General features: G+C 50.5%; 1 long non-coding RNA gene across 1 annotated transcript in view; it reads left to right on the forward strand.

Moving 5' to 3' along the window:
* The window catches only part of LOC128627923 (uncharacterized), a 41,415-nt gene that overhangs the window by 13,174 nt on the left and 3,813 nt on the right, over positions 1 to 24,428 (forward strand). Inside the window, exon 3 of the long non-coding RNA XR_008392217.1 lies at positions 22,045 to 22,146. This is a non-coding gene — a long non-coding RNA (uncharacterized LOC128627923). The remainder of the gene's footprint in view (positions 1 to 22,044; positions 22,147 to 24,428) is intronic.

Below are 24,428 nucleotides of genomic sequence, written 5' to 3' on the forward strand. Positions count from 1 at the left end.
GCTTCAGACCCAGGGTGGTTACAGGAAGGGTTCGGAGGGGAGGTGCAGCAGAACGCTTTGGGATGACGAGTGCCTGGGAGGAGATAAGAACATCCCAGAACCGGGGGTTGGATGGGTGGGTGATCCTTTCAGAGAATGATGAGCATGGTGCAAGGGGGGCAGTGCAGGTGAGGCACGGTGGTGGCAGGGGTCAGATCCCCAAGTTGTGCTTCATTAAAGGAATTGTCTGGGGGGTCACGGGGGAACCCAAGCAAGGGCTGGGTGGAGATCGCCTGAGGAAATTCTGTACCAGGTTCAGCTCCGGGCCCTGGACACAGTGTCGTGGAAGCAGGATGGTGGTCTTCTTGTTGTCACCCCACAGGCCCAGCGGGGTGTGTTGTCTAAATCTCGTGAAACGAGGCACTGCAGGGCCCTGGCCCAATGCCCGTCTTCTTGCCCGTAGGGCCCTTCCTCTGGCTGGGGTATAGCAAGTGTACCCCAGCACAACTCTCCGGGCACCATTGGGAAGAGGTGAGAAGCTGCACTCTGGGCAGAGGCTGCCAGGTTCCAGTGGGGAGCTGTCTTGGAGGGGGCAGGGAGGAGCCAACTCTCAGAGAAACCATCAGATTAATTCAGTACCTGCATTTCCCCCACCGGCTGGGTGATTCATTTGGCCTTAAAAGATAAAACATGTGAGGTTTCCATTGCTGGGGATGGGAGTTGTTGGAGAGAGATAGTTCACCCCAGATTAAGCCCTGGCTGACAGACAGGACCCCAGGAATGGGGGTGGAAGTGAATGTCATGGTCCAGGCAACAGGCGGGCACGGGCTAGATTTCCAAGGCAGCATGCTTTGGGAAGAACGGGGGTGTGTGGGGCTATGTGGGCTTTTGGGGCTACACCCCATGTCTGAGCTCCTCTGCAGGCACCCTGTGTGGGCTGGGGGCTGGGATGCCAGTGATTCCGGAAGCTTCCTTCTCCCCCACTTCCCCACACAACCGGTCCTCCCGAGGGGAACGGGAGGGCAGCGGAGGGCTGTTTGGCCAGGCCCCCAGTTCAGCCAGGCCTGGGAACCCTGCCCAAGGCGCTGAGACAGTGCTGGGAATGAAGGCTGGCCTGGCCAGAGGCGGGCGCGGGGAGAGGCATGAGCAGCGCCCACCCCATTCACAGTTCTGGCCCCCACACAGGCCTACAGCACCCTCCTTTTCACTGTTGGGCTCCTTGCCCTGTTCCAGGCTCTGGTCACCCACCCCTTGGCACTTGAGCCACCCTGTCCTCCCGGAAAGCCTCTCTCCTACCCAGCCCCGTTCTAACCCCTGATGGACGAGTGTGTGTGAGTGTGGCTACATACGCATATCTGAGTGTGCCTTGTGAATGTGTGTCTATGAGCACGTGTGTGTGCGAACGGCGTGTGAGTGTATATGTGTATGAGTGTCAGAGTGTGTGTGTGTATACAAGTACTTGAGGTGTCTCTGTGGGTGGGTGTGCATATTTGTGTGTGAGTATAACTGCATGTGAATGTGTGCTTATGAGTATGTGAATGTATGAGTGTGTGTGTGAGTGGGTGTATGTGTGTGTGTGTGAGTGTGTACACACTATATGTGTATACACACTCATACACTCTAAGTGGGTGTGAGTATGTGTCTGTGTGTGAATGTGTACGTGAATGTGCATGCGTGTGTGTGTGTGTGTGTGTGAGTGAGTGAGTGGTGGGGAAGCGATGAGGACTCAGAGCTGAGCCCACGCCCCCCGCCCCCGCCCCCCCTCTCGCCAGCTATCCTGACTGGGCAGTGGGTACGCTGACCTCTCCAACAGGGACCTCTCCTCCAGGGACGCATGCCTGGCATGTCTTCAGACGGCCCCCACGTGAATGGTTTAGCCCCGCCCCGCCAGTGCTGTTTATTTTTCTGACCCCCACACACCCTTATTCAGGATGGAAAATGCAGCTGCATCTCTGGGAGCCTCCTTAACTTGGGGCTGGAGGAGGGCCGGCGTCTCCCTACCCAGCCCCAGAGTGGGCTGGGTAGCTGGGGAGGGGCAATTGCAGGTTCTGAGGGAGAGGGACCCCATTTCTGGGGCTCTAGGTTGTGGGGACAGGCTTCCCTGCCCCCAGTCCCAGGCCTAGCCTGGCTTTCCCTGGAGAGGACAGAGGGAGGGAGCTCTGGCCCACGGAGAACTAGGATTTAGTTATTAAACCAAGTGGCAAGTTCAGTGGCTTCTCAGGCCAACTTTTTTTCCCTCCTCTTTCTTCTCAAGGTAATAGAAATACCGCGGGGGAGGGCTTCCTTTCCTCGTTGGCCAGTTGGGGGAGATGAGGCTCTGCCATTGGTCCAGGCCCCTGTCATGGAAGGCACACCCCCTGGGCCTGGGCCAGGGCCACGCCCCCACGGGGGAGCGGTTCCATCAGCAGCTCTAGGTGCAGCGGTGCAGCGCCAGCTTCTCTGGGAGAGGCCTCTGACGTGCTCCCAGAGAGGACTGGTCATCCCGAAGGAGGAATGCCATTCCTGACACGGCCTCCTGACCTTTGACTGTCCCTAACCCCTGCCAGGCCTTGAAACCATGGCAGCAGCAGGGATCAGTAGGGGCCCCGTACCTGGGTTTGAATTCTCCTCCTGCCATTTCCAGCTGTGTGACACCGTCTGGGCCTCAGCTTCCCCACCTGTGACTGGGGATGACAGTAGTGCTGGCTCACAGGTTGGTTCTGGGGATTCAGTGAGTTAATATTTATGAGGGCCTAGTGATTTTTCTTGCTCTATATAAGTGCTGGTTAACTAAACACATCACTTCCCTGTGACGACCAGTTAAGGAGCAGGTGGTCGGGTGGGTCACCGACCCACTAACCTCCAGCTTCATGTCTCAGCACTTACTCCACCCCTGGTAACAACGCCTACCCTGTATGGACCCAAGGAGCCTCTGAGTTCTGGCCTGTTCCGTGCATTGAAGTTCCACCCCCACCATTTCGCCCTGACCTGACCTCTTCATTTCCTGGGTCAGAAAGTGGAGCCAATGGGGTTTAGGAGAAAGTCTCTCCAACGCTGACCTGTCTCCTCACTGTTCTTCGGGCACAGCAACATCCCCAGAAGGTGGACTGCAGGAGGAAGAGGTCCCCATATGGCAGGTCTCTCCCTGACCCCTTTCAAGTCTTTGCAGTTCTGGAAAGAGGAGGGGGCAGCTTTGCCTGCTGGAGACACGGGTTTCGGTTCGAGGATGGAAAAGGTTCACTCATGGAAACTCACCTGCGTTCCTGCGACAACAATCCTGATTCCTTGTCAACTGTTCTGTTCGGGCTGGGCCGGGGCAGTGTGCAGGGCTCCCCTCTGCCCTGCAAAGGCAGGGTCCTCTGGGAGGACTCTCTGTCCTCCCGGACCCACTCCTTTGGCCTCTCCCTCCCCGCCAGGCTCAGACCCCACTCCCTCACCACATCACTCTTGCTGTGCTCCCTGTGGCCCTGGGCCTGGGGCTTGTCTGAAGCCTGGCTCCCTGGTGCTCGGAGTCCATCATCTCAGCTCTGCTCTCAACCACGTTGTGAGCACCCACGTGTCCTGTGCCCGGCACTGGGGCACGGAGATGGAAAAGGCCCAGGTGCTCCTGATCACCAGGGAGCTTCTCCACCAGAGTGCATCCCTCAAAGGGAGGCCTAAGGGCCACGGAATTCCTCCCAACCCCTCCCTTCCCCTTTTCCCCTCCTAATGTGGGTTCCTGAGCCCCTCTGATGTAGCAGGTATGTGCTGGGCCTGATCACTAACAAAGGCTTACCCTGTTAGGAGCTTCATTCAGAGGAACCCTGCTGTGGAACCCAGGAGGGGTTTCCTTTTCTCTGAGCTTCACAGCTCTGCTCCCTGGGGTCTCCCAGAGGGAGAGTCTGAGTCTCCACCATGAGACTGCGGGCTCCCTGAGGACAGGACCTGAGCTGTCTCCCCCTTCATTTCCTGCACCGATGGATTCATTGATTTATTAATTTAGTCACTCAGAGGGTGCCTACTGTGTGCTGGGCTCTTGCCTATTGGCCTGTCGTACAGATGCTGTCTAACCCTGTTCCCAGCAGATAAAAAGAAGCTGGTTTTGAGAAGGGAGATCCAGGCAGAGGGGACAGGGTGTGCAAAGCCAGGAACCTGAGGGCTATTGCAGGCAGGCCCTGGAATGATGTAGGAAGGGGCTTTCTGGTTGCAATGACTTATGGGAAATCTGCCCCAGGAACCTTGCAGAAAGGAGATTTTGAGAATGGTTGGAGATTTCACTACTGTAGTAGGAGATAAAACTCAGAAGAGTGTCAAGTGTCCTTGCCCAAAGGACACAGGAAAATTTGCAGAATCTCTGAGCCACTGCTGGGACAGGAGGGAGGTGGGAGAGGGGCGGAGCTGCCCCTCTCTCCCTCTTCAGTTCCAGCCTGCCAGGGGGAGCTGGTCAGCCCCCTTCCACAGACTCATCTCTCCCTTGCCCCTCAGACTCCCTGCCCTGTGGGGAATGCATCCTGAGGCCCTGGAGGTCATTGAGTTCTCCCTGCCATCTAATCACATCTCTCCCACTGTGTTCTTGCCCGTCCTTGGTGGAGATGGACCCAAGTGGGGCCTGCAGCCTCTCTTTCCCATCTCACGAGGCCCTGGCAGAGGTCCTCTTCATCCCTTACCTGCCCCAGGCACTGTCGTGGGTCACGGGCGCTGTGTCCACGGCATGGGGCTAGTTCCTGGGAGACAGTTCCAGCCGTAGGCCCGGGCCAAGCCTCCACTTGATCTCTAGGGTGGACCAAGGTTTTAGATCACACTGAGGGGGGGTGGGAATGGGGGCGGGGAAACGTACCCTCTGTTCCTGTCTCTTTCTTACCATGACTTTTAACCTTTTTTCCTGTCTTTGTCTCTTTCTCCCCCCATCTCTCTCTCCACCTCTTCCCTCCAACCCCACCTTTCCTTGGTCCTGTCTCCATCTCCCTCCTTCCCAGTCTCCTTTTGTCTCGGCCTCCCTTCCTCCTGCCCGGTCTCAGTCTCTGTCCCCTTGTCCCAGTCTGTTTCCGATGGTCTCTGGCAGTGTCAGAGGATGAGAAGGGAAAACTGTGGGGCTTCAGGCACGTCTGTGCCCAGCAGTACGCTGGGAGCCCAGCGAGGGGCATGGTGCATGGCCGCCCTCTCCAGAGTCAGATCTGGGGAACGAGGTCTCAGGTCAGCAGCCCGGCTTCCATCCCAGGCTTTTAGAGGAATTCATAATTGAGGACCAGGCACCAAAGTCCCGAGCACTTTCTAGAAGAAAGGCGATGTGGCTGCTTCTCTACGCTGGAAACCTTGTGCATCCAGTTGAGGGAGGGAAGAACATACAATAATTGAACACTGTCTCCCTTGCAAAGTTTCCACCTCCCAGTTGTTGGTGGGACTGCAGACATTATTTTGGTGTGGGGAGGGGTAAGTTTAGAGGCAGGAAACAAAGGAAGAAGCTGACCAGTTTCTTCCATGGCCGACCCGTAGCACATCAAGCTGGGGCGGGTGTGCCCAGGCCCTCCTTATGAACATCTGAAGGAGGCAGGAGGTGGAAAGTGCTGAGTTCACAGAGGAAATTAAGCTCCTGGAGACAAGACAAGCCAAGACAATGGAAACAGATTTCTGGAGGGCCCTAGGGGTGGCGTGAGGGGCCAGAAAAGCAGGCCGAGGGGAGTTTTCTCCCAGTGGAAGGCAATGCATGTTAGGAAGAAAAACAAACACTGAGCTGGCCAGGTGCTCCTGCCCCTGGAAGCCCGGTGGGCCCGGGTCCCTGGTGAGCTCTGCTCAGACGGGGCGGTGGACACATTGGTGGGGCCTTGCAGTCTGCACCCTGCAGACCGAGCCCAAGAGCCAGGACTCGCAAAGGGAAGTGTCTTCTTCCTCCCTCAAAGGGGCGAGTGAGCCCAGATGGTTCTGTTTGAGAATAATAGTGGGGCAGGCAATGTGTAGAAACTTCCCTGGTGAAAAGCTAAGCACGGGTGACTGAGGGTACACCTTCTTTCTGTCTCTGTCACTCTCTTCTTTCTCTTGTGCTCCTGTCGCTCTCAGACCCTGACCATCCTGTCAGGCCTCCTGCCCGCTCTGCCTCCGTTTCTCTCCAGCCCCCCACCTTGGACTCTTTGTGCTGTCTGATACAGGGAGAACACCCTCTCTCCATAAACATTTCCACCCACTGGACACTGGGTGAAGCCTGTGTGTGTGAGGGAGAGAGAGAGAGAGAGGGAAGAGCTGCAGGTCGAATCAAGGTGGGGCTGCTGCAAAGCGCCTGGATCGGTGTGGGGGGTGAGGGCTGGGGCAGGGCTGCTGTCCCTCCGGGTAGAGGGCAGAATCAGGCTTCTGGCAGAGGCAGCCCCATCCCTACCCCAGGCCACCACTCATTCTAGGAAAATGACAAGAGCCAGCCCCATGGTGGCCAGCGCACACAAAGCACATTGTTCCACTCCCTAGGCCTTTGCCTCCGCCCCTGTCAACTTTGTTGCCAGTTCCTGGTGGCAAGCTGACAGACTCACTTTCTGAGCCCTGGACTGCCCACCTGGCTGGGGCGGGGGGGGGGGGGTGGTTCTTTCTCTGCTTACCAGTTGTCCCAAGGCAGGTGGCTGAAATAGGACACGCATGCTGGCCCTGCCGACCCTCAGGAGTGGCACACGCACCCCATTCTGTGAGCTGCCCGCCCTGCACACCTTGCCCTATTCCAGGATCTGGCTGGGCTGCTCTACGTTGCATCCCCTCCCCAGCTTGTTCTTCACAATGAGAAGTGTGCGCAGCTCACCCTTCCTTCACTCTATTTCTTAGGCTTCGATTCCTGGCTGCAAATCCCTTCCTCTGAGAAGCCTTCTTTGATTGCTCCCTTTCTATGTCAGACACCTCATTCGCCCTGAGCTCTGCCAATTGCTGGGCCCATAGCAGACACACTTCATGATTGACACCCAAGTTTCCTGGCTGAGCGCTGTTCCAGGGAACAGCCCGAGGCAAGGGGAAGGCACCAGCACTGGCCCCCGCCCACCACCTGCTGTGCACTTCCTGTGCATTATCCACTTCATTCACACAGCAGCTCTTTCAGATAGAGTTTATTATTACCATTTGACAGATGAGAAAACTGAGGCTCTGAGAGATTAATCAACTTGCCTGAAATCACACAACACCCTGCAAACTAAGACACTCTCACAATGATATGGGAATGGCAGGAGCTTCCAGGGTGGAGGGGCATGCGCCCACCTCCCCACGAATGAGATGGTGTGTCAGCTCCCAGCTGTGTTGGGATAGAAAGTCCAGGTGCTGCTACCAGAGTTTGGGGTGGAGGCAGGAGGCTAGATAAAGTGACCCTTGAGTGCTGGCCCAGGTTCAGTCTGTTCCCTTTGCCTTTCCTGAGAAGACCTCCCAGCACCCCTGGGAGGGCTCACCTCCCTTGCTCTCTCAGGCCCTGCCCCTGGCTCCCTTTCTCAGGGTGAGATGCCCTGGAGACCTGGTTCAGAGCAGCCTGCTCATTTCCTGCTCCAGTTGGTTCCCCACCCTGCTCCCCTGCTCCCTTTCCTGGACCACCTGGGCTATGATTCACCCAGGATCTGGGAAGAGCCTGGATTTAGACTTCCTATTCCTGTGACTGCACACAGAGCCCACTCCTCCTCTCCCCACCCGGATTCTGCTCTTCTTCTTTCTTACCTTCAGGGCGCAAACCATGTGTAAAGCTAACCAGACAAAAAGATGAACTAATATAATGGGAGTCCAAGCGAAGCATTGTAGGAGCTTGGGGAGAAACAATGAATGAGGTGGGTGCTAACAGCCCCGCAGAGATGGCGTGGCATTGAACCCTGAAGGGCTCTGACAGGAAGAAAGGGCGTTTGGGTGCTGATCTGGGGGAAGGGAGCGCTGCTGGGCCACTCCCAGATTCCAGATTTCATCTTGGACTGTGACTCCGGGGCAGGACCTGCATGATCTGAAGTGATGCTTCTCAGACTGCCCTGGGTGGGGACCGGTGTTTTATTTTAAATCCCAATTTACCACAGACCAATAATATTATAAGAATATAATTCAAAGAAATTAGGAAAATAAAATCTGACTTAGAAAGCACAGTCTCCGATGTTGTGTTGTTAGATTTAACGGCTATAAAATCATTCTGTCTAGCTGCTATTAAAGATGCTTAAATGCCTGGGCTTGGTCTCGGTCCCGAGCCGGCAGCGAGCAGTGTGGAAGGGCCTGGGGGGTGATCACCATTGAGTGACGCTGCTCCAGAACAGTTTTCAAACTGCAGACGACCTGTTCGTTGGGAGGGAAATTAATTCAGTAGGTTGGGATCAGCATTTTAAAAACATGAAGTAGATTAGAGTAGAAAATAGAGTGCCCTTCCTGTGGTGGGGAAGCGTGGTTTTGTGAAAGGTGCCTCTCAGGTGCGGGCATGTGCACCTGTGCTAGTGCTGGGCTGAGAGGCGAGACGCAGGCCTGAGGACGGTGGCCGGGCCCCGCCCCACGGCGCTGTCGGCACTCAGTCTGCTCTACGATGCCACGATCACCACGCCGGTGTCCCACTCTCCAGAGTCTGTGTCCTTCGTCTCCCCCTCTGGCCACGTCCCCGCCACTCCTGGTCCCAGGGTGGTAACCCTGCTCGGGAGAGCGTGGCCCCTCCACTTGCTGTTTCTTTTTTCTGGACAGTCCTCGTCCTGTCTCATCTTCCCCCAATGTCCCCTTCTTCCTGGGCCCCATGTAATCAGGCCCCGAATGTTGTGCTGGGCCCAGGACAGCCCTCAGACACAGAACAGGGGGGCCCTGACCTCAAGAAGGAGGCAGCTGCACGAGGGGTTGGAGCAGTACTGGGGGCTCGAGGAATGGAATGCATGCTGTAAAGGGACGTGTGACAGGAGCTGAGCCTGGGACCCGGTCAAAGGCTCCTCCCCAGGCTGGGCCAGGAGAGGACCTAGCTCGCCCAGAAACGCTCCTTGGTGGGGGCCATGGGATCCCATCCAGGGTTCCTGTTTAGCTGTCACCCCCTCTTTTAAGGCCCTGTTGATACCCCACTCCCACTTTAAGGATGTACTATAATTTATTAAGCCAAATTGTCTATGAATAAACCTCTAGGATCTTCTACTTTTTAAAAGAATTGTAAACCATTATAAGCAATGCGGCAATGAACATGGTTGTACCCTTAACACATCTGAGCTGCTGGGTCCCAGAGGTCCTGTCATTCCACCTCTTGCTTCTCATGTCTTTGTCCACACATGGTCCACATTCCTTCTGCCCCTCTCAGCTCTCAGATGGCTGTGCCTCGTGTCATGGGGCTGAACATGAGCCAAAGGTTTGGAAAATGTGATCTTCTTCCTCGGGGCACATATTCCTCTTTCTCATAAAGACTTACTGGGTTTCTTCAGCCAGGCTTTCCAAACACCCAGCTGTATCAGAAGAGTTATTTGACTGCAAGTAACAGGAAATCCAACCCAAAATGCTGAAGACAATTCGGGAAGTGTTTATTTCATAAGAAAAGAACTCCTGAGGTAGGATCGTTCCAAAAACAGTTAGATGGGCGGCTCTGCCACATCATCGAGCACCCAGGCTCTTTCTGTTTTGCTCTCCTCAGGTGCTACAGCTCCCCTCATGGCTACAAGATGCTTGCCAAAGCTCCAGACATCACATCCAAACATGATATATCCGATGGTTGAAGAGGGGCCATCACTTTTCGTGGGTCTATTCTTAAGATCAAGAAAACTTTCCCCCCGGAGTGCAAACTTACCCTTGGCTGTCACTGGCCAAGGTTGTAGGGCACAGGCCCATTCCTCTGTTAACCCTTGGTAGGGAGATTGAGGCTTCCCTGGTCAGTAAGTCATGAGGCTGTGTGAAGGATTGGGTTGGATTTTAAAGGAGAAAAGGGATATGGGAAGAGGCTGAGTGGGGAACCCAGTGTCGGTTATACAGGCTGGTGGAGAAAGTCTCCCCAGTGGTGAGGACTCAGTGTCTATGTTTCTCAACCAGCTGGGCCTGTGGCTCCTGCCCTGGAGACTTAGCCGGACTCTGATTCAATTAGAAGTCATTTTTTGAAGGAATGAACTATGGTTTCGCCCTTGAGGGATTTTGTTGTAACACAGGAGAGAGAAAGCAGAGCTAGGGTACAGAGCCACGGGAAGAAGGAGGCATCGGCTGGAACTGGAGACAGGAAGTGCTCCAGCCCTTCTCCCTAAAGGAAGGAGTTGATGAAGATTCCCTTTTCGTGCTGGAATGGATGCAGGAGACTCACTGAGCTGAACTTTCGCCTGAGCTTCTCCTAGTGCTGGGACCAACTCTGTGTTAGGGATGGCGAAGCCAAGGTGCAGGAGGTACAGAGGTGAGGGGGCACCTTACTTAAACTTGGGTCACCTCTGTCCTTGCCCCTGAGTCACAGAGGGTCAGGAAGGGAAGAGCAGGGCTGTGAGTCAGGAGTCTACCTGAGAATAGAGAACAACACAGGAAGTGACTCAAGGCTATAGGGCAGATAGGTGGCCTGTGGTGCCCTGGGACAGACCCTGGGGGAGTTGGCTGAGGGTCCCCTCCCCAGAGGCTGCTGGCTATTTCTGCTAACCGTGTTTCCCACAAACCCCTCCCCACCTCACCACAGCAGGCCACCTGCCCACTCGCCCACAAACCCAGCCGCCAGCTGTTGCAATTCCTGGCTCTGGTCCACCCCCTGCATCCGGGAGGGCTCATCACCTCTGACCCCAGAAGGTGGGTCAACCATTTTCTATGCCTCTCCACAGTCTGTCTCCTTCTGCCCACACACCCAGAAAGGAAAGATACTAGAGTCACAAGAAGTTGGTGTCTTTGAGCAAAGTAGATGCATCTGTGTACCGGTGTCTGACTGGGCGGTCCTCAGGGACAAGGAAATGGACTCCGGTGGAGTGATGGGCATAAAAGTGGGGGAGCGCAAGCCTTGTGAACTGCTTGGTTCTCTGCTGTGGGAGGGGCCTTCATGCCATCCACTGGAGTTCTGGTTTGAGGCCAGGGCCCCAACTAAAACGGTATTTTGCCTCCCTTTACCACTGTTCTTATACATTAAGCTTCCTTAGGGACCTCTGGGAGGAGTGGCTGGGCCAAGGTCATAATTAAAGCACATTATTTTACATTTTATTTTACAAATGTAGATTATATTACATGTAAGTTTAGCAACTTGTTTTATCACTTGTTATCTTAGACCTCTTTCCATAGTAGCACAGCTTTCTTAATCTTTTTAATTGCTGCATAATATTGCACTCTATAGATGTACTATAATTTATTTAACCAATCCCCTATAAAATGAACCTCTGGGTTGTTCCCTGTGGGGGCGACTTTTCCCGAAAGTCCCTCCATCTGCCACAGATGAAAGTGAACACTACCAAGGCATGATCTGCTTTGGGGGGAAAGGTGGCCCCTCCCTCAAAGGGGAAGGGCCTTGAGCGCCTTTCTCCATAGCCTTTTATTGGGTTGTAATACACAGGAATACAGGGGGGCAAGGATCAAACAGTACATAACATTTCAAAGAAAGGGCTTAGTCTGAGTCAGTGTCTGTCAGGAAAGGGGTTGCAGAACTTTGGGAGACATACTCATTTCCTGCTCGGACCCTTATCATATGAATGAAAGCACTCTTAGCAAAGCAGGCTTCACAGGACTTTTAGGAATTCTTTCTTATGCCTGATTACCCCAGGGAACCTGCCATTCCCAGCACAAGGCTGCACCACCCTCTGTCATTGTTTTCAGGCTGAAGTCAGGCAGAAGAGGCAGATAGCCAAAGAATTCTCAGAGACTTTTCGCAGACAGACTGAGGACTCAGGCTTTGTCAAAGCGGGGGGGGGGCCGAGGGTCCATCACCCCCTTTCTCCATAGCCCCCCAAGTCCTTTCCTGGGGCCTCCACGTGATCATGCCTGTCTTAGGTCGTTCCCCCCTTGGGGAATCTTACCCGTCATTGGCTAACTCATCAAGCATTGGGGGCCAGTTATGGAAAAAGGAGCAGAAGCGGCCCTCCTGCCAGGGAGATAAGCTTTGTCTCCTTAGTGGCTTATGGTCCAAAGGTCGCTCACTCAGCCTTAGCCATGGTGGGGTTACAGCTTCTGAAACCAGGCAGGGAGGTCCCCAACGGTTCCCCACAGTTTTTACAGAAATGATAAACTATGCTGCAATGAACATCCTCATTCATTAACCTTTGGGCACTTGTATAAATCCTTCTGTAGCATAAAATTCTGGAATTTAAACTGCTAGGTCAGAGTATGAGCTTGGACATTTTAGCAGAGAAGCCCTCAGCGCTTCCCCGAAGCACTGATTTTTCTCCCTCAGCCTTGGTTGGTACGACCCGCACGGCTGGGCCTCCGGCACCAGAAGACCCTCTCCATCTCTGCTAATCTGATAAAGGAAAAATTAGCTCTTGTTTTCCTTTGCATTTAAAATCGTGAAATGTCACATTTTGTATATTTTAACAGCCTGTTATAACTGTGACTGACTTGTTTATCCCCTTTGCCTGTATTTCCCCATTAGAGTGGTGTCTTTTCCTTCTTGTTTTTTTAAAACATGTCATTTTTTAAATTTGGAAGATGAGCATTTTGTCATATACATGTTGTGAGCATCTTTCCTTTTATTTTGCCCTTTGATTTTGCTTATGAAGTTAAAAGAATTTCTAGGTGGATGTATTTACTAATCTTCTTAAATTATTACGGCTCTGTTTTGTTTCCTGCCTAGAGAAGCCTTTGCTACAGACCTCAGGCTCATAAAAACATTTGCACACATTTCCTTTTGGGAAATTTATGGCTTTATTTTTCAAGTGCTTTATTCAACTTTCTTTAAGTGGTTGATGCCATTGGAATTTATTTCAGGTAGGGAATGTATATTTATTTATTTTGTTCCAAATATCTGGCTAGTGTCTCAGTTTATTAAATTGGATACTCGTGTTTATTTGGGTCAACTTTAAAATTTCTGCATTCTTCACTACTGACTCGTCTGCTTGTACCAGTTCCACGCTGTTTTAATTACTGTAGCTGTACAATATTTTTTAAAGTGTTTTATGAGGCCACTCTCCCTTGTTAGTTTACTTTTTTCCCCTCCAGGAGTTTTGTGGCCATTCTTTTGCATTCATTTTCCCATGAATTTATAATCATTTAATCAAGTTATCTACAACACATTCCACTGAATTTACAGACTCAGTGTGGGGACACTGACATGCTTACAATGTTATTGACTTTCTGTCCAAGAGCAAGGCTAGGGTCTGCCTTGAGGTCCCTCCTCTGGGCTCGTAGCTCTTCCCGGGTGGACCTGCACAGTGTCATCCTGTTTCACGTTATGGTTTTGTTGCTTTCTTGGATAGGAAGCTGTTTCTTGTATTTGGGTAGTCTCGCTTTTAAAGACAGCCACCTTGCTAAATTCTCTGATTATTAATGAAAGTTCTCTGGCTGATTCTCTTTGAATATCCATGTATAGAATAATATCATCTAATGATAATGCTTATGCTTTGTCTTCCCAATATTTATACTTCTTATTTTATTCTTATGTAATTGCATCCTGAAGCACTTCCAGAACAGCTTACGTGCTGGTGGTGATGGTTTATGGTGGCAGCCAACAACGGTTTTAATACGGGACTGTGTCTAGAGTCTCCATGAACATGATGGAGTAAAACTAATCTCTTTAGTTGACATAAAGATAGTGGGTTATGTTGTGTTTCTCAGTATTTGGCTTTCTTGCTCTTCTGGAAAGAACACAGTTACTCTTAATGTATCCCAATTTTATTAATACAGTCCTAATAAATACGCTCTTCCTTAGCTCAGAACTTCCTCCTTAGCTGATGAGCCCTCCCATAGCAAGAGAGGCAGGTGGGCAGGTGGAGGTGAGGGATGTGGCCTCAGGGAAGAGCTGGAGCTCAGGATGTGGGATCTCAGCTCTCTGCCTCCAAGGGAGTGGGGGTCCACGAGACATCCCCCCATCCACCCCCACGGAGAAGGAAAGAGCTGAGCAGGGGGTGAGGAGGGCCAGGGAAGGGAGGGAGGTCAGTGAGGGCTAAGGAGCAGAGGGCAGGGGGCTTTGGAAGAAAATCAGAGAATCTGTTTGTTCCCGAGGATTTTCTGCCCCTCTGTCACCCTCAGGGCTACCTTGAGCCCTAGTCTTCTGGGGGAAAGGTCGTTTTGAACCTTGGGATTCTCTCAGGTATGGTGGATATTCCTATGCTAGCGGAGGTGAGGCAGGCCAGAGGGGTACTCTGAAGCTATCAGATCGAGGAAGATGTCTAGCCTGGTTTGGCTACTTCTTAACGTTTGGACTTCACTCAGTGGCTTCTGAGAGCCATGACCACATCTCTTCTCCACCCATGTCCTTCAGGCTCCCAAGGGCCCTTCTTCATCCTAAACACCTGACCTTGCTCCACCTTCTTCCCCTATCTTGATATAGTAGTGGGCTCCTCCAGCCATGCCCCTTTGTTAGGAACCTGACCTTCATTAGCACCCTTGGTTGATGGTTGCTATGCCCAGGGCTTGCTGGACAGAGGAGGGGAGGGAGACTTCCTGGTGTGGACCAGACAGGCACCGAGGTGGCCAGGGGCTCCTGAAGCCAGATGCTAGAAAGAGACAAGAGGGCCCTTCAGGTGTCTTCTCTGAGCTGGCTGCCCTCTGCTCACCACAGCCGTTGACTCCAGGAGCACAGAAGGAATAAGCCCTGGGCCCAGAATCCCTCCACCCTCCAGGCCTGCGATCTCCCTCTGGCCCTTAACAAACCTGGCCATTTCAAAGGAAAGGAGGTGAGTTTGTGGCTCCGTTTATATAACTCGCATGGGTGTAGACACACCCCTACTCTTGTGAGCGAAGGCCAAGAGCATACAGACAGGTGTGGGGGCAAACTGAGTTCCAGGCGGAGCGAGGAAGGGCCTGGTCGGCCATTGTCAGGAGGCCAGCGGGAGTGAATGGTGGGCAACCTGCCTGGAGGTAGAGGACTGAAGCGATGTCCTCTGGATGCTAATGACACTGTGAGGATTGACCTATTCTGTGTCTTTTCCTGCTACTGTTGGTGCATCCTAATAGAGTCAACTGGAGCTAACCTCATTTTCTAGCCATGGGAAGCTGGAATAGAGTGGGGAGGTTGGTGAGCAGGAAGGGGCTCCATCAGACTGGCGCTCAGGGCAGAGATTCAGCTCCTGGCAGGACAGTAAGAGCAAGGACGTCCCAGCCTTGAGGCAACCTGGACCTTGGGAGGACACTGGAAGCAGGGTCTTGGAAAGAAAGAGACAAGATGGGCCCTGGAGTTTGGACTGGGCTTCCAGAATATCAAGGGGTACATGGCAGAATGAGGAGCCCTTGGGGCATTTGAGTTAGCTCCCAGCAGCCACAACACAAGAAGGTTTTCCTTAGGATCATCGTGCAAAATCGTGATGTATTCTTCTCTGATGTAGCTTTCTGTGGGTAAGTTTCACTGATGAGAACTGTTCAGTAAGTACCCTGGCAGGCACTTGGCAGGGGCCACCAGCGAAACTCACTTTTGAGTACTTATTTCCAGTCTTCTCAGTTTCTGCAGCAGGACTACGCCCTCAGGGGAGCTGCTGGTAAACATGCCTCAGATGTGTGATGTGAGATGGAGCCAAGATGGCAAGATGACTATTTTCTTGGAATAACAATGCAACTTCCTTGGACAGCCTTCTCCTTCGGGAAGACACCACCTGGTGTTAGTGGTTTAAAGAGACCAGAAGAGCCCTCCCTCCCCTCCCCAAGGCCAGAGACCCTCAAGGGTGGGGGGGGACCCTTTCCGCACTGTGCTCCAGGGGCCTTGGGGGTTCGTTGGAGCCTCCTGAGGCTGAGCCGAAAGGGCTTGGGCACCACCCTGCTCTTCTCCCTGCCCCCTGATTTGTTTGTCGTGTGTAAGGGGCTGCTGAGTGAGGGTCTTTTATACGAATACAGTGGGCTCTGAATCTTAAAATACTTGGGAGAGGCCCTGGAATGGCCCCAAAGGACCCTGTACCTTGTCACCCTGGGCCATGGGATGCTGTGCTGTGCTGAGGTTTAGAGGCAAGGACCTGTTTCCTGGCTGGCTGTCGCCTGGGCACCCCCAGCTCCTACAGGCCCCTCTCTGTCCATTGCCTGTGGCGCCCTACGTCTCAGAGCCAGCAATGGCACAGAGTTTCCTCTTCACACTTGGGCTTTCTCTGACTTCCCTTCTGTCCATCCTTTCCTGTCTCCCTCTTTCACCACGTCTTTCTTCCATTTTCAGCCAGAGAATGTTTTCTGCTTTTAAAGGCTTATGCGGTTAGATTGGATCTACCCAGATGATCCAGGAAAACCTCTCTATTTGAAGGTTTGTAACCTTCATCACATCTGCCAAGTCTCTTTTGCCAGATAACATAATACATTCCCAAGTCCAGGGCATTAGGGTATAGACATCTTTGAAGGGACATTACTGGTCCTATCTCGCTGTTTAAGCTTTCAGTCTTTCTCCAGACTTATTACCTTTGTAAAGGAATAGTTGTAAACGTGTGCGGTGTTGGTTGCTGGCAACTCAGTATCGTTTTCTTCCCCTGGTCCACGCTTTCCTCTGTCCAGCAGGGGCTGGAAGCCAGGGAAGCACAGTTCTCAGAATGCCCGGTGGACATAGTGCCCGGCAGACAAGGAGAGGCACTTCCATGAGATCTGATCTGGCAGGTGGAAGAGAAGCATCAATCATAGCATTGTTCTCCTGGCAGCTGTGGGTAGACATGGGGCTTCGGCAGAGAGAAGACTTGGGAGCAGCCTTCAGGCATTTTCTCTGCTCTGGTGCTGGAGGCTCAGGTGTCCTGCAGTTACAGCAACTTCCCTCTGCCCTGAAAGCCAGCAATGAACCTGACAGTCTTCCACAGTAAAACTCCAACAGCTTGTATACACCTAAGTCCCTGTCTGCTTGAAATGACTGGAGTGGTTTCTGTGAGTCTAGCTGACCAATTCAGGGATCCTGTTGACCATAACAATGTATTTTATTTATTTATTCAAATCCTCACCTGACGGTGTGTTTTACTGATTTTTTTAAAAAGAAGATTTTATTTACTTACTTTCAGAGGGAGAGGAAAGGAGGGAGAAAGAGAGGTAGAGAAATATCAATTGGTTGCCTCTCCCCGCCCACCCCCACACCTGAGGACCAGGCCCACAATCTGGTCATGTGCCCTGACTGGGAATCAAACTGGCGCCCCCTCGGTTTACAGGCCAGCGCTTGATGCACTGAGCCACACCAGCCAGGACTGTTCTACTGAGTTTTCAAGAGAGAGGAAGGAAGAGAGGGGGAGAGAGAGAGACATCAATGTGAGAAAGAAACATCAATCAGTCGCCTCCCCTACATACTCTGACTGGAAATAGAACCTGCAACCTCCTGGTATATGGGACCACGCTCCACCCAACTAAGCCACCCAGTCAGGGAGACTAACAATTTATAACTTGTTTGTTTCCACTTAACAATAGATCATCAGGATAAGTCTGTCCACAGGTTATTCAGTATTCTTAAAACATTTAGTAAACTGTGGGTTTCCATGGCTGTGTGCTAGCCCAACGCACGGACACATCATAATTTATTTAACCAGCGCCCCTGTTGCTAGACTTTTAGGTTGTTTCCTGCTTTTCAAGTTTATAAGCCACGCTTCAAGTGCATCTTTGGCCATGAATCTTTGTGCATGGCTAAAACTATCTACTTAGAATATAATAAGTGCAATTTTAGTCACACGCATTAACTTCTGGACAGCTTTTACGAACATTTCCAGATAAGTCATCTGTTTTCTTCTCCTGCCCCCAGGACACCGTACTCCTCTGGTTCTCGTTAACCTCTCCGGCTTTGCCACTCTGCCCCCTTGGCTGGTTTCTTTCCGCCCCCTGACCTCTAACCAGTGGACAGCCCTGGGACTCAGTCCATGCGTGTCTTTTCTTTTATCTACACTTATTCCCTTGGTAAATTAATTCACTCTCATTGATTTAAATACTGTTCATATGCTGATGACCCCTTCATTTATATCTTAGGTCCAAGCCTGTCCCCTGAACTCCAGGCTTGTATATTCAAATTGCCTGGACAGCACCTCTACCTGGATATTCGATGGGAATATCAAAATCAGTATGACCCAAACTGAATGCTGACCTTGCCTCCCAAACCTGCTTTCCCCACAGTCTTCCCCATCTCGGTGAACGACAACTCCTTCCTCCAAGTTTCTCAGACCAAAACCCCTGGTAGTCAGCCTGACACCTGTATTTTTCTTGTACGCTTTGTCCAGTACATGAGCAAATGCTATCGACTCTAACTTCACAATAGCTCCACAGTGCAACCACTTCTCACCAGCTCTGCCATCACCACCTGGTCTCAACAACAGTTGGGTCACTGAAATGGCTTCCTGACTGTAACATTCTCTGTCCCTCTTCTCCCTGGCCCCCATATTCTTAGTCTATTCTCAGCAGTGGCCAGAGTGATCCTGTTAAAACATGAGCTAGATAATATTGCTTCTCTACTCAGAACCCTCCAGGGACTTCCATCTTCCTCAGTAAAAGCCGATATCCTTATAGCGGTCTGCCAAACCTTAACCAACTTCCTCCCATTGCCCCTCTGACCTCCGCTCCTCACTCTCTGCTCATCTAATCTATTCCAGCAACTGGAGCCTCCTTGATGTTTCTCAAACATTCCAGGCAAGCGTCTACCTTCAGTCATTGTACCACATGTCCCTCTGCTTGGAGGGGACCTTGCCCAGACGTCAGATGACAGGCTCTCTCGCCTCCTCAGGTCACAAATGTCTTTCCAATGACACCTTCTCTGATTCCCGCAACCCATATAAAATGAAAACCCCTAGCCACCCCGACACTCCCTTTTTCTCCTTTACTTTTCTCCAGCACTCGTAATATTATCTATTGAATATATAAATATAAAATTCATTTATTTTGTTTATTTCCCATTTGAGGGTGGGAAGCTTTGTTCATTTGTTTGATTCACTGACGTATCCCTTAAGAGTACTGGGAACAACAGGCACCGGATAAGTACTTTTTCTAAGTATATTTTATTGATTATGCTATTACAGCTGTCCCATTTTCTTCTCCCCTTTATTCCCCTCTGCCCTGCACCTGCCTTCCCTCCAGCACCCATCCCCCCACCTTAGTTCATGTCCATGGGTCATACATATAAGTTCTTTGGCTTCTACATTTTCTATACTATTCTTAGCATACTCCTATCTATTTTGTACCTAATATCTATGTTTCTTATTCCCTGTTCCTTTTCCCCCATTCTCCCTCTCCCCTCTCCCCACTTTATTTCTATGACTCTGTTTCTATTCTAGTTGTTTGCTTAGTTTGTTTTTGTTTTTGTTTTTAGGTTCGGTTGTTGATAGTTGTGAGTTTATTATCATTTTATGGTTCATAGTTTTGATCTTCTTTTTCTTAGATAAGTTCCTCATTTAAGAGCTTGGTGATGATGAACTCCTTTAACTTGACCTTATCTGCAAAGCACTTTATCCACCCTTCCATTCTAAATGATAGCTTTGCTGGATAGAGCAATCTTGGATGTAGGCCATTGCCTTTCATGACTTTAAATACTTCTTTCTAGCCCCTTCTTGCCTGTAAGGTTTCTTTTGAGGAATCAGCTGATAGTCTTATGTGCACTCCTTTATAGGTAACTCTCTCCTTTCCTCTTACTGCTTTTAAGATTTTCTCCTTATCTTTCATCTTGGGTAATGTAATTATGATGTGCCTTGGTGTGTGCTTCCTTGGGTCCAACTTCTTTGGGACTCTCTGAGCTTCCTGGACCTCTATTTCCTTCACCAGATTGGGGAATTTTCCCTTCATTATTTTTTTTCAAATAAGTTTTCAATTTCTTGCTCTTCCTCTTCTCCTTCTGGCATCCCTATGATTCAGATGTTGGAACATTTAAAGTTGTCCCAGAGATTCCTAAGCCTCTCCTCATTTTTTTGAATTCTTGTTTCTTCATTGTGTTCTGGTTGAATGTTTCTTTCTTCCTTGTGCTCCAAATCATTGATTTGAGTCCCAGTTCCCTTCCCTTCACTATTGGTTCCCTGGATATATTTCCTTATTTCACTTTTGCACAGCCTTCATTTTGCAACCATACTCAATCATTTCTGTGTGCATTCTGATTACCAGTGTTTTGTATTTTGGGTTTTTTTGCTTTTTAAAATGTATTTTATTGATTATGCCATTACAGTTGTCCCATTTTGCCCCCTTCATTTTCCTCCACCCTTCACACCCCTCCCCCCACATCCCCCCTTTAGTTTATGACCACGTGACTCAAGTTCTTTAGATTCTATATTTCCCATACTATTCTTGCCCTCTCCCTATCTATTTTCTACCTACCATCTATGCTACTTATTTTCTGTACCTTCTCCCCCTTCTCCTTTTCCTACTCCCCTGTTGCTAACCCTCTATGTGATCTTCATTTCTATGGTTCTGTTCCTGATCTAGCTGTCCTCTTAGTTTGCTTTTGTTTTAGATGTGGTTCTTAATAACTGTGAGTTTCCTGTCTTTTCACTGTTCATCTTTTTTATCTTCTTTTTCTTAGGTAAGTCCCTTTAACATTTCATATAATAAGGGCTTGGTGATGATGAACTTCTTGAATTTGATCTTATCTGAGAAGCACTTTATCTGCCCTTCCATTCTAAATGAAAGCTTTGCTGGATAGAGCAATCTTGGATGTAGGTCTTTGGATTTCATGACTTGGAATACCTCGTTCCAGCCCCTTCTTGCCTGTAAGGTCTCTTTTGAGAAATCAGCTGACAGTCTGATGGGAACTCCTTTGTAGGTGACTGTCCCCTTAGCTCTTGCTGGTTCTAGAATTCTCTCCCTCATTTCAGTTTTGGCTAATGTAATTATGATGTGCCTTGGTATGTTCCTCTTTGGGTCCACCCTCTTTGGGACTCACTGAGCTTCCTGGACTTCCTGGAAGTTTATTTCCTTTGCCAGACTGGGGAGGTTCTCCTTTATTATTTGTTCAAGTAACTTTTCTACTTGTTGCCGTTTCTCTTCCCTTTCTGTATAGGTACCCCTATAATTTGGATGTTGGAACATTTAAAGATGTCCTGGAGGTTCCTAAGCCTCTCCTCATTTTTTTGAATTCTTGTTTCTCTATTCTTTTCTGTTTGGTTGTTTCTTTCTTCCTTCTGGTCCACTCCATTGATCTGAGTTCCAGTTTCCTTTCCATCACTATTGGTTTCCTGTGCATTTTGCTTCAATTCACTTAGTGGCATGAACATATTTACATGCCACATAGACAAGATATGAATTTGATGAAGCAGGTCATGCACCCAGGACTTTTTTCTGTGTTCTTAAGGTCTCTGGGGTTTTGATCTGTTCTTCTGTTCGAGCCATAATGTTGTGGTCTATTCATGCCTGTTATGTATGGGGGGCGGAGCCTTAGATGTTCAGCAGGGTGGGTCAACCCAGTTCTGGGTTGTGACACTGTATGTGGGGGCAGGGTCAGAGAGGGAATAATGGCACTTGCGCTCTCTCAGCGCAAGTATTCCTTTGTCTCAGTACATCTTACATTGTAAGGGGTGGAGCCTTAGGTATTGGCCAGAGCAGGGCAACTCATATCACTGTGTTGTGGCACTGTGTGTAGAAGAGGGGTCAGAGAGGGAACAATGTCACTTCCTCGGCTCTTGCCAGCTTTCAGTCACTTCTCCTGCTACCCACAAGCAAAATGGGCCCTTCTGGTGCTGATTCCCCAGGTGGGTGGGCTTGTGTATGTTCTAGGACTCTGTGGGTCTCTCCAACAAACTCTCCTGTGGGGCTGGGAGTTTCTCCTGCTGTGCAATCTCCATAGATTTTTACAGCCAGAGATTTTGAGGCTTTCTTTGCCTGTGCTGGAACCATGAGTTTCATGGTCTGTCTCACTGCCCAGCTGTTCTTCCCAGTTTATCCACACACAAATGTGGAACCACCAGCCACCATCTCGCTTGCCTGGTCCTCCAGCCCCACCTTGCCATGCATCCTCTCTGTCCTGGCTGCCTGTCTCTGTCCGTCCTACTGGTCTGGATAAATGAGTTTTCTTTAACTCCTTGGTTGTTGGACTTTCATACAGTTAGATTTGTTGTTGTCCTTCTTTCGTTTGTGTGAGGAGGCAAAATGCGTCTACCTATGCCTCCATCTTGACCAGAAGTTGGGTAAGTATTTGTTGAATGAGTAAATGAATTGGTATTTTTCTTTCAGTCTACAGCCCTGAGCCAGTGCACAAGGCTTCAATGTGGACTACATATGAAGCACACTACAGTTTACAATGTACATCTCATTTCACTTCAAAGACCCTGACAGGTAGGGATGGTGTAGGGGCAAAGAGCATTGCCTCACTGTTAACCCTGTGTTGCTGGAGTTTTTCTCATCTGCAGTAATAACCTTCTCATAGGATTATTATCAAAACTAAAAAAGATAATTCATGCAAATAATTTGCATAGTGCCTGGAATCAATTAATCACTAAATAACTACAAGCTCACTTCCATTTTTTAGTAAAAGATTCTGAGGCTCAGAAAGTTTAGACATTTGATGAGGTTACACTGTAAGGGAAAGAATGAGGTTTCAATCCAGAACTTTTGATTCACAACACTTTCTGCATTAAACCAAACTTATAAATAACTAACCTAATTAAGGGTTTGGATTCTCCCCCAAAGTCCTGAGGCCAGAGAGCTGGGGAGCCTCTTCATTTCTTCCTGTTGTTTGAATCCCCTTAATGACATTTTGGCCAAATCATCATTTAACCTCTGTTTGAACGTCTCCAGGTCTGGAGGACTGCCTCCAGGCTGCACCTTTCAGAGAGAGGTGTTCGGGCGCCCTTGCTATCTGCCACGCTCTGTGAGCGAGGTGGCAGACAGTGTTAGGTGTCTGCCTCCCCTACTTACACAAGTCCAGGTCTCTTCGGGGCAGTAGAAACTAGACTCTCACTACTAAGGTGGGCCTTGTGACATGGTTGTGGCCAAGCAGATGTAAGTCAGTATTGACTGGGGGTTTTTCTGGTTAGCACGGAGGATCTTCAGCAGGCAGCATGCTCTGCTCTTCCCTCTTCTCCCTTTTCCTGCCTGGAGTGTGGATGTAATGCCTGGAGGTCCGACAGCCACCATCTGAACATGAAGGGGAAAGCCACATGATCAGTCTGCAAGGAAGGAGAGCAGGGGAGCCTGGGTCACAGAGGGCAGTGTGGATGGCTAACATCAGTCTGAGGCTGCCGTGACCTCTGTGCTTCTCACTGTGTGAGGAAGATAGCCCTTGTCGGTTAAGCCTCTGAGGTCGGGTTCTGACACCTGCAGCCTAATGCAACCCTAACTGATACAATGACCCTAACTGAGCAATGACTACAATTCTATAGTACTTGCTATTACTCAGGCATGAGCAGCTTGGACCGCAGTCCCATTTTTCATGAGCACAAGCTTCAAGACTAAAATTTTGTAGTGTCCCTGGGAAGCAACATGGGTTGATGCTCCTGTGATGGGTGAACATGAGCTGCACCAACCCCAGCTGCACATTCCCAAAGGGTCCTGACAAGGTGAGCCCTCCTCTGGTGCACTCATCACAAGGTGTCCTGAAGAGGAATGTCCTGCCCTGTGGCACAAAATTTGAAAAAAATGTGCCTCCCTTTAGGCCTAGCAATTCGGTTTCTAGGACTTTGTTCTAGAATACTAGTCAAAGAGATGAACTGCTATTTCTACGTGAGAATATTCATGCACCATAGCACTATGGTTACCATTGGAAACTAATTAAACACCCAACAGTGGAGGAATGGCTAAGTCAATCACAGCACATCCACATTATACAATATGATATATGCCTAGTGGATGGCTGTTGGTTACGGTGGAAAGTTATTGCTGGAAATGATAAATTGTGAGTATGCTCAATGTAGTTCCAATTTTGTCAAAAACACATGTATATGACCCCCATCTCCCTGCCTCCAGCTCTCTCAGGGGGCGCCCCAGAAGGAGCCACCTTACTCATCTCATCTGCTGCTGCCTCCCCCACTGGAACTCGTGGCCTGAAGGGTGGGACCCATGCGTGTGCTCTCTGGAGCCCCGGGGCCTCTGCCACAGCACAGAGCAGGCAGACACTAAACATTCCTGAAATAAATGAATGAGGAATTGGCCACCCGAGAGTCAAGGACTCACATTGCTCCCGGGAGAGTCTGGGGGCCTCCAGCTCCTGTGCTTCCTACCCCTGCTGACCTCTCCCTCTGGTCTCTGCCAGGCCCTGCAACTGCATTCAGGTGTCTTCCGGGCCTGAGGGGGCATCCCCTTTCCTGACTGCTTGTCACCTTCATCCGGGGCCTCACTCCACAGTAGTAGAACGAGAAGCTCTGGGGTGCCCGGCTTTAAAGGCAGGGATCAGGCTGCAGCTTCTATGAACTTCCCTTGAGGTACAGCAAGGAGTCGGGCCCGGTTACCATCCTGGGGGTGGGTCTCAGCTGCTGCCGGCCACTGCCAGCTGTAGAGCTACCGTCCCCATACTGCTTTGCTGTAGACAGGTAGAGTGGCCCCTGAAGGCGGCCCCTGAGGAGCAGCCATTCCCTGCACGAGCACACTGGTTGTGAGAGTTAACACAAGGGGAGAAGTTG

Source organism: Artibeus jamaicensis, unplaced genomic scaffold, assembly GCF_021234435.1.
Source record: "Artibeus jamaicensis isolate MK-2021 breed Jamaican fruit bat unplaced genomic scaffold, CSHL_Jam_final contig_484, whole genome shotgun sequence".
Taxonomy (NCBI): Eukaryota; Metazoa; Chordata; class Mammalia; order Chiroptera; family Phyllostomidae; genus Artibeus; species Artibeus jamaicensis.